The 9,240-nt window shown below is 54.2% G+C and overlaps 1 protein-coding gene across 8 annotated transcripts in view; it reads left to right on the top strand.

Moving 5' to 3' along the window:
• The window catches only part of LOC113460621 (homeobox protein DLX-5), a 105,421-nt gene that overhangs the window by 15,838 nt on the left and 80,343 nt on the right, over positions 1-9,240 (top strand). The gene's annotated exons all lie outside the window — the stretch shown is intronic.

The following is a 9,240-nucleotide window of genomic DNA, read 5'->3' as shown; positions in this document are numbered from 1 at the left end:
CCTCTAATTATACACCAGTGTCGCCTCAATTATCCTCTTATCAAAATGGTTGTCTAACTGCCGCATTTAGTTTCAATTCTCTCCTTTTTTCTATAAAAAGAACTTCATACCTTGTTATTATTAATCCATTTATTATTTGCAAGGGGATTTATATCCGAACATCCAGGTGGTATTACCACTTCTCTTTCAAAGATGGACTAGGGAAAGACATTAAGTTTGATCCAGCACGGCGGAGGATCTCTCTCTCTCTCCTCTCTCCTCTCTCTCCCCCCTCTCTCTCACCCCCTCTCTCTCTTTTTTCCCCCCTTTCCCTCGCTTAAATCTCCTCGCGTCCAGCTAAGCATGAACTCCAGAGACAGACCCCACCGGAGAGGACTGAGGTAGGAAGGACCCTGCGGAACTCGCTAAGCCTAAAGAAATCCGAAAGTTGTTCTAGATGGGGAAAGGGGCTGGAGGCTTCGGGCTTTGAAAGTCAACACCGGCACCAGCAGCCGCTGCTTCCAAAACCTCGCGCAGCCCAGAGACGTCCCCAGACCGATCCCAGGTCTTGACACTGGCTCTCAATGCGACATTCCCTGAGGATTGGTTTTCAGATTCTGCAGATGTTTATATATATATATATATATATATATATATATATATATATATATATATATATCTAATATATATTTTTTTAACGTGTCGCTTGTGGAAGTACTTAGAGGGGTTCAATTTTTCTTTCTGGGATTTTTTTCTCTTTTTCATTTTTTCCTTTATCTTGGAGTTGTGCTTGCCCACAGCCCGATTATTAGCTCTGGGAAGCCGAAGGATGCGAGCCCCCTCTTCGCATACCGTTGGGGAGGGGGGGGAAGAGGGGGAAGGAGGATGCCAAGCGATGCTCTTTCGGTGGAAGGGCATAACCCGTAGTGTCTCTGCGCTTGTAGTTCATATGGCTTGTTTCAGGGGGGCATGGGGGAGGCATGTCTTTTTTTCCTGTGTGGCTGGGATGTTCTGAGCCCCCTTAGCCACCCTCTCATCGTTGTTTCACTTCTTGAGCCCTCGGAGTCGGTTCAGTAACTCTGAATGCAGTTGTAAGTGTCTTGCCTTGTTCTCCGGCTTTTAACAAGGGTTCCACTTTAACACGCGAAAGGGTAACCCGATCCAGGCGTTTACAAATCTACAATGAATAAAAATATAGAGAAAAGGGGACGAGAAAGGAAAGAATTCCTACTGAGACTCTTTATTCATAGGTGTAGGTAATGTACTCAACAGGAACAGGTACATTTGGCAGTTTTATTGCTTTATACCCTCCAGCTTGCTGTTAACATCATGAAGGCGTTTTTTCGCAGGTGCACATACTAGCATTTTCTCCAGCAGCAAGAGCATGCATAACAAAAGATGTCAGAAAATAGGCTGGGGAGTGTTTGCAACACGTTGTTTTCTTGTTTCGAAATAATTCCTGCCTCGTAATGGATGCTAACACCGGAATGGGGGAAAGTTGGACAGGAGAGGAAATCGCTTTGAAATAATACCTATTTGCTGCCTTGGCGGAGGGAATAAGGCGTCTGAGTGAGACAAAAAGGAGAAGAAGAAAAGACAGGGAGAATCTGCGGGAACCGCTTCCTGCCATAGGCAGCAAACGGAGTTGCTTGTGCATCCATCTCTCGTTCAGCCCAGCTGACGGACGAGATGCGGTGGGGCGAGCGGGACGAGCAGCGGCTCCGGATGTGGCCCGGGGGGATGCGGAGCTCCCGCCGAGTCCTCGGTGGGCGCCGGCCGGAGGGAAGAGCTGCCAACCCGGCGCTGCTCTTCCCCCGCGCTGCTCACACATCCCCGTCTGTCGTCAAGACTGTTGACTCCGTCCAACCTCACACCGATAATTTTGCTCAATTTAATTAGGCCCACCGGGGGTCGCGGGGGGCGTGGGGGTGGAGTGGGGAGCAATAGGGACCCGAGCCGTGCCCCGGTAGAAGCGGCAGCTGCAGGGATATTTATTTTCCCAGGTTCAGGTGCTGAGCCCGCGTTCTGGAGGGGGATGCCAGGGCACAGGGAGGTCCCTCCCGCTGGGGACACTGCGCTGCCGGGCACCGCTCCTCCCCGGCTCCCATTTGCGCGCAGCCGAGCTCCGTCATCGGCCTCTTTCTGGGGAAATTAGACCTGAATCAATAGCTCTGGACGCATCAGAACAGTGGAGTGTCCATTTCCCAGGGTGGGTGACTCGTGAAAAAGGGGTGGGGACGGGCACCCCACACCTCCTAGTCCCCTTGCCCTGAAGTGTCTCCGAAAGTGAGCGGGCAGAAGTCACGAGTGAGGGGCGGGAGCCCACGAGGGGAGCTGCCTTGCTCAGCTGAGCTTCCCGGGAGCCGCGAGGGGCCGGGCGGGCCGGGAGCCTGGCTAGATGGGGCAACGTGCCAGTTAGGGGGAGGCTGGGCACTGTCCCGGGCCGGGAGCCCCTGCACGGCCTCCGTGAGCACAGGTCCGTCCCTGGGAAAAGGCAGCAGGAATTACCCGCATGCCACCCCTCTTCCAGGCTTTCCCGCTCTTTCCGGGGCCAAGCCGGGTTCCCGGAGGTCTGGGCTGCAGCCCTGCTCGGGGGCGATGGGGATATGCCGTGTGCACTGTTCTGCGCTCTATTCCCTCCATACCCTCGGGCCCTGCCCGCGCCTCCCTGGCGGCCTTCTCCTCTCCCCACCCCGCGGTGTAATATTCCCGAAGAATGCTCTCCGCAAGTCACTCTCGCTCGTCTGGAGAGCAAGGAGGCCTTTGCATCCCGAGCGGGATTAGGGCCGGTATCTCTGCACGCCCGGGCTGGCTGAGAGCCGCGGGGTCAATGCTACGCTCCCTTTCCTTCTCCCCGCCGTCCTCCCCTGCTCCGCTGTCGGGCGGAGAGCGTGGCACCACGCACGGGCTCCCTGTGCCCCAGGACGGGGTGACTTCGTGCGACAGGTCTTTGGTGTCACCTTAAACCGCGCCGCTTTAATGATGTTTGTGGGTAATACTTTCAAAGGGCCAAAGCGTGTTTGCGTGGTTTGAGGTCACATTTGTGAGTCGAAAGATGTCACACAACAGACACAACAGCTAGAAGGAGCTGACAAACAACAGGAAACGGGGTTCTATTTTTAGGGTGTAATAGGAAGTTAATGTAAGCGGTCAGAAGCTTCCTATATGCCTCCGAGCACCTTCTGTTCCATTCATTCATTCATCCATTCATTCATTCATGCGTTCAACAACAACAACAGGGGAAAACAAACATTCCCGTTCCGTTTCTCATCCCATCCTTGTCGGGAAGTCCTGCTGAGGCGTTTGCAAGGGTGGGCTCTGCAAGCGGAGTCCCTCTTTCGGGTTTTATCTTGTTTTGTGGTTCGTGGGGAGGGGTGCGATAGCTGACGGTGTTCCCCAGGCGAGGTTCCTCAGAAGGAGTGTGCTCTGGGATTATATATCCCCTCTCCCCAATTCACACCAGAGTCCGGGAGAGTGCTTTCTGTCTCACACCGGTCAGAGGAGCTGGGAAGGTCCCAGATAAACTTATTTCAGGAATTACGTAGGTTCGTGTGTTTTTGCGTGAGAAGCCCATGTACCCGCGTGAAGCAGATCTTGCAACAGGATTTTTTTTAAGTGGCAGAGAAATGCCGGGTGGGGCGGGGGGGACGGGAGGGAGGGGAAAAGGCAAAGATTAGATTAGTGAGGGATCGCCTGTTTTTTAGCAACAGTACGGAATCCACAAAACATTCGAAGGTGCTCGGGGAAGAGCGGAGGTCTCCGGCAGAGCAGTATGTGGAAAATCTCGAGGGAAGCGGAAAGCCAGAAAATATTCCGGCTGGCAGCGATCTGCTCCAGATGCGTTTTTGCGGAGAGGCTCCCTCCGCGGACGCACGGGACTTTCCCCGCAGGAGCGCTCCGCGGGTGTCCGCGGCCACAGCACGCTGATGTGAGAGCAGCTGCCCGACACGGCTCGGCAGCCGCTGTCCTGCCCTGGCAGCGCAGCTTCGCCCGCTGTATTTACAGCTCCCAGAAGCTCAGCAAAATAGCTCTCCTTGCATCTGCCGATGATATTTTTTTCTCCCGGCCTCTCAAGCCTGTTTACCCCAAAACACAGGTCCTCCTCTCCTTCTGCTAGTATGTCATATTGTCCTGATAGCAGCTGAACGGTGAGGAAAGGCACCGGCAAGAGGAGTTCACCTCCTCACGCTGGAAGAGATTCATTTTAAGGAGAGACTGCGGATTTTGAGCGCTGCCAGCGCGAGAGCAAGAGCGGAGCGGAGGCTCCTCTGGATTTCAACCCACTAACATTATAACAGACAGGCAGGCGTCAATGGCTTTCCATACCGCGAGTGTGAAGGAAGTGGCAGGGAAGCGGAGGGGGGGTAAACCCCAGCCCAGCCTTGCAGATGGATCACACACGCCGCTTTCTATATTGTAGCCTGGGTCAAAATAATAGGAGTCAGAAGGGGAAAGATCCAGAGGGAACCAGCCACTGTCTCTTGTACAGATTTGTAGCGAAGCTTTAGCTGTGATTAAAACCTTACAGATAGATTCATTCAATGTGTGGCTCCGTAGAGAGTCGCAGATTGGGGCTTTTTGTTTGGTTAATGTTTTGTTGTGTTGTCGTCGTTGGTTGTTGTCCCTGATGGGGGGTATGTGTATGTGGGGGGGTGTATACCTGCTTTAAAATGCAATTAGGTTTCAAGCGAGTGGCTGCTCAGCTGGAGGAGGGAACCCCCGCGGAGGCCCCGGCCGCCCGCCTCTCCCGCACCTGGTCAGGTGTGCAGCCACACCGCCTTCAGTGAAACCCGCGGACAGCTCTCTCCCCTCTGCCCACACGGCAATCCTGCTCTGGGCATACGTGATCCCCGTCGAGAGACCGAGCGGGGGCCGTGCCTCCTTCGCCCCTCCGCCGGGACCCTTACGTGGCAGCGGCGTGGGGGGATCTTCCCCTGCGAGGGCCAGGGACCTCCCCGAACGCAGCCGCAGGTTTGCAGACCGCCGCCTGCGAGGCTTTCACTTGGCAGGCGTCCCCGCCTGCCCGGGCGCTGCTGAAGCAGATGTTTGTTTTAGCGGGGACTTATGTTGTTTTGTTTTCTTTTCAAATGAAAGAAAAAAAACCCCAACAACAATTAAATAAAAAACTTTTATCTGGCAGAACAAGATGAAATGCAATTAAAAAATAAAAACAAAACAAAACAAAAAACCCAAGCCACCACCGCTCTTAAGTGCCCATCTTGGAAGGGCTCAGAGGAGCATGGAAACTCGCGGCTCTTTTAAGTCATCAGAGAGGCTGCAATTTCTCCTGCGGTAGCGGCCAGTCTCAGCCCCGAGCCAAGCGCCGCGCCGAGCCCTCCCGAGCCCAGACACGCCGGATTCAGCCTCGGCTCCCACGGCCACTCGTGAGCTGAGCCGGTGACACCAGCGGGGAACGTGTCACCCCGGCTGCGCTCTGCAAGTCTCGGATTCCGGCGAGAGAAAGCAGAGGCTTTAATTACGGCAAACGAGCGAGGTGTCCTCTCTCTTCAGTCTCTTTGCCTTCGTTTATTTTTAGTACACTTCAAATGTCTACACATTTCCCTTGTTGAGATCACTGCAATTATTTACTCTGCCTTTAGGGATGCATTTACCCAAGCAATGAATGGAAATGTAGTAAACACTGCGCAAAGTCAATGCAGTTATTGAGGTTTATTTATTAGGAAAAGAAGTAAATATCTCGGCTTTACTTGTTTCTTCGGGCAGACACGTTATCTAGAGTAGATTGCAAGGAGAGTTCTTCACTTATTCCCGTGTAATGAGCCTGCTTTATACGTTTATCTCGTATCTATATCTAGCTACAGCCACTTTTGTCAGGGTCTCAGCGGACTATAAAAACAAATCTAAAAGTTAATTTAGAAGGATAATCCGGAGGGATGCATTATCTGTTCTCTCCATAGAAACTTAGCTAGGCAAGGTCCCGTATCTGAAAGCGTAAAGAGATACATACAAACAGAGCATCGCCTCCAGCAACCTGGATCCCGCCCGCATCTACCGTCCGGAGCGGGAAAGCTCCTGACACTGAGAGCGCGGTTTCACTGGCAGAGTGAAACTGCTTTGCCGGACTGACTGGTCCTAGTGTGACCACGGCGTTATCCTCCACACCGCAAGAATTATTATTATATTTCGCGAGTTGAGACCGTCACCTTTCTCCACCTGCGTGCCCTGACCCCTCTCTCCCCGGCCATCTCTGTCACGGAAAAAAGGCAGGAGGAAGGGACGCGGGGGGACGTGGGCGGTTGGAGGGCGTTAGGGATCTGCGGCGTGAGGCGCGGGAGGTATTCCGGGTTTCTGACAGCTGGATCTGAAACAAATCAGATCTGGATTATCTTGCCTGTTTTGTGAATTGTCTGCATTTGAGCAAGCAGCCCTCACCCACTCCGCTTCTGGCAGGTTTTGTTACACGTGCCTCTATAAATGTATTACCACAACCCTCTTTCCTCGTTGGAGATCTCTGTTTAACAAAACAGAAAACAGAACGAGGAGAAGCGATTTTCCTTTTTAAATGAAGACATTTATAAGTAACCTAATTTCTTATCGTGGAAGTAAATTTCATGCTAGGATATATTTTCCACAACATGTAATCTTTTACAGCCGGAAGACATTTAATTAAAGCCATATTCGGAGAAGTACGGCTTCAAAGCAGTCAGACGACCACATACCTCATTCATATTCAGGATCCGTGCGCGAATTCATATTGTTCTAACGTGGGACATCGCCCCTACGGCATAACTCTGCAAGGCCTGGGCAGTATGAGAGATAACACAAAGGAGGGCAGGCACGGAACAGCACGGGCGCGCTTTACCAGGCACAGAGGTGTCTGTTTAACCCAAACACCACCGCTTCCTGCTTCTCAGCTCTCCACATTGGGTCGGAGGAACTCCCAGCAATTCACATGCACTAGCTGGGGGCTGGGAGGAGAGGGAAAAGTCCCCCGAGGATGAGCCGGGGTTAAGCATCCCGAGTTGGGTGCTCCCACTTGGTTTCCACACGCTGCTGCCCACTTCATGTCGCCATGGGAAATACGTGTGTGGGACAAGGTTTGCTCACACACTTTGCCACCTCCACAGACTAAGGCCGGGGATCTTGTGGCAGCCCCATTTCCCAGCATTTCGGGCTGGTCGGGAAGCGGTCATGCAGACTCACACACCCTACGGCCAAAGGGGGGTCTGTGGAGAGAGAGGGGATGGCGCCCTGCCGGCACTGCTCACAGACATCTGTGAACTTTTTATCGCGCTCACACCGTCTGAAGGACAAACACACTCTCGGTTCAAGTTTGTGCCCAATCTCCTGCTCGACTGGTGAGTTACTCAGATGGAGATCAGGGGCCCTCGAAGAAATGGGGGTGAAGGAAGGGAATAGCCCAGGCCCGAGGTGAGAGCGGGGTTCAGCCGGACATCCCGGGGCTCAGGTGCCGCTGTCCCTGTCCTTCCCGGCTCCGTCCATGGGACACTAGCTCTTTCGTTGAAATCACTGGTAAAATTGCCCTGAATTCGGGAGAAGGGAATCGCCCCCGCCTCCCTTGCACAGTTTCTCTATGGTAACTTTTGCCGAAGCGGGTGCTTGCTGCCTCCCGCCTCTCCCTTGCCATTCCCGGGGCCGCTGGTGCGAAAGGCTGGTTCTCGGGGAGCCGAGGCACTTGTGTGCTCCGGGGTCGTGTCAGCAAGCACTTTTGTTTTCTTCTCAAAAGGGATGGCAAAATGCTTCCAATGAAGCGGGGAAAAGCGAAGTGAAATAAACCCACAACAATTTTCCCTCCTAAATAAATCATCTCCCTGTCCAGCCCGAAGCAAAATAAACCCGCAGCAAAACGAGTCGCCCCCGCGGCTGCCCTGCCTCGAGTCGGGGCTGCTTCGTTTCAGGGGTGATAAAATTCAGCAGCGAAATCAAATCAGAAAGGTTCTGGTTAGTTTCCTTGTAGTGGTAATTAAAAGTATTAATTGGTTGTGTCGACAGCTTAAAAAGACAGGTGTTGCTAAAAAAGCGCCATTAATCTTCCAGTCATTGCCAAGCGGCGATGGGAACGGGACTGGGAGAAGGAGCCGATTGTTTACGAGGGTCTTTCAAGGTTTAAGAATGGAGATTATAATAATACTACTGCTAATCGGACGACTTTCTCCATTCCTTTGAAAAATGAAAAGAAATCAAATGGCCTGCCTGCAGCCCTCAGCTAGAGCAGAGCAGGAAGTCTCTCACGGACTTCGACCAGTTTAAGATATTTTAACGTTAATTTTTGGTGCATATATATACGATTAAAAGTGGGGACAATTATTCATTCTTCCTGTCTTCGGATTTTTTTTTTTTGTCAAGTGACCTGTGGCCCGTGAATAAAATAAGTTTTACACAAGTTTTCGGCACAGCAATCTAAACTTCAAAGGCTCTGACTAGCTACTTTGTCCATTGGGCAAAGTAGGAGTCAGTGGCATTGCAGCCTAGGTGTGTAAAACTCCTAGGAAAGGAGTGAATCCAGGCCCCGGCATGAGACCCGAGGCCAACTTCTCAAGTGGGTGTCTTGGGGGGTTGTTGGTTGGCTCCTTTGTGGTTTTGGTCCACACAGCCGCGGGTGGCGGGACCGAGCAAACCTCCCTGAGGCGAGAGCTGCGGGTGTGGCGGGGGAGCGGCTCCCCTTGTCCGTGTGCGCACGTCGGGCGAGCCCAGAGCCGCCCTTCGAAGGCGATGCCCGGGGCTTCAGCTGAGGCCTCCCCAGAGAGAAACCCGACTGCCCCTGCTGCCTCCAGGAGACGCGGGGCCCGGTGCCCTCCCTCTGCTCGAGGCAGCGTGGCCGAGAGCCGGCGCTGCGGGCCGGGCTGCCTGTGGCGCTCGGCGGGGCCCAGCGGCCTCCCCGCTCCGCCGCTCCCGCCGCACGTGACGCGGCGCGGAGCATGCGCGCGGCGCCGGCCCCGACGGCCGCGCCCGAGGACGGCCCCGAGCCCGAGGGCGGCCCCGAGCCCCCCGTTCCGCCGGGACCCCCGGGTCCCGGCCCGCAGCCTGGCCGCCAAGGCCTCGCGTCCTCACGCCGAGGAAAGCTCCGAGGCGGCGAAGCAGCCTCTGAAGCCGTCCCGCCCGACGGGTTGTTTTAAGTCCTCCCGATGGGGCTGTCCAACCCCTGCCCTCCTCTCGGTGTCTGCGGCGCTCGGGCCGTGCCGGTTCCGTTCTGCCGGGCCCTTCCTCTCCCCGGCCTGTGGCACCTCACGGCGTGCCCGTGTGCTTCTGTCCGCACCGCCCTGCCTCTGCTCCCTGGGC

The sequence above is a fragment of the Zonotrichia albicollis genome, chromosome 1 (genome assembly GCF_047830755.1).
Source record: "Zonotrichia albicollis isolate bZonAlb1 chromosome 1, bZonAlb1.hap1, whole genome shotgun sequence".
NCBI classification, from domain to species: domain Eukaryota; kingdom Metazoa; phylum Chordata; class Aves; order Passeriformes; family Passerellidae; genus Zonotrichia; species Zonotrichia albicollis.
Note: the sequence above shows the minus strand (reverse complement) of the source record. Positions and strands in the feature narration are given on the sequence as shown.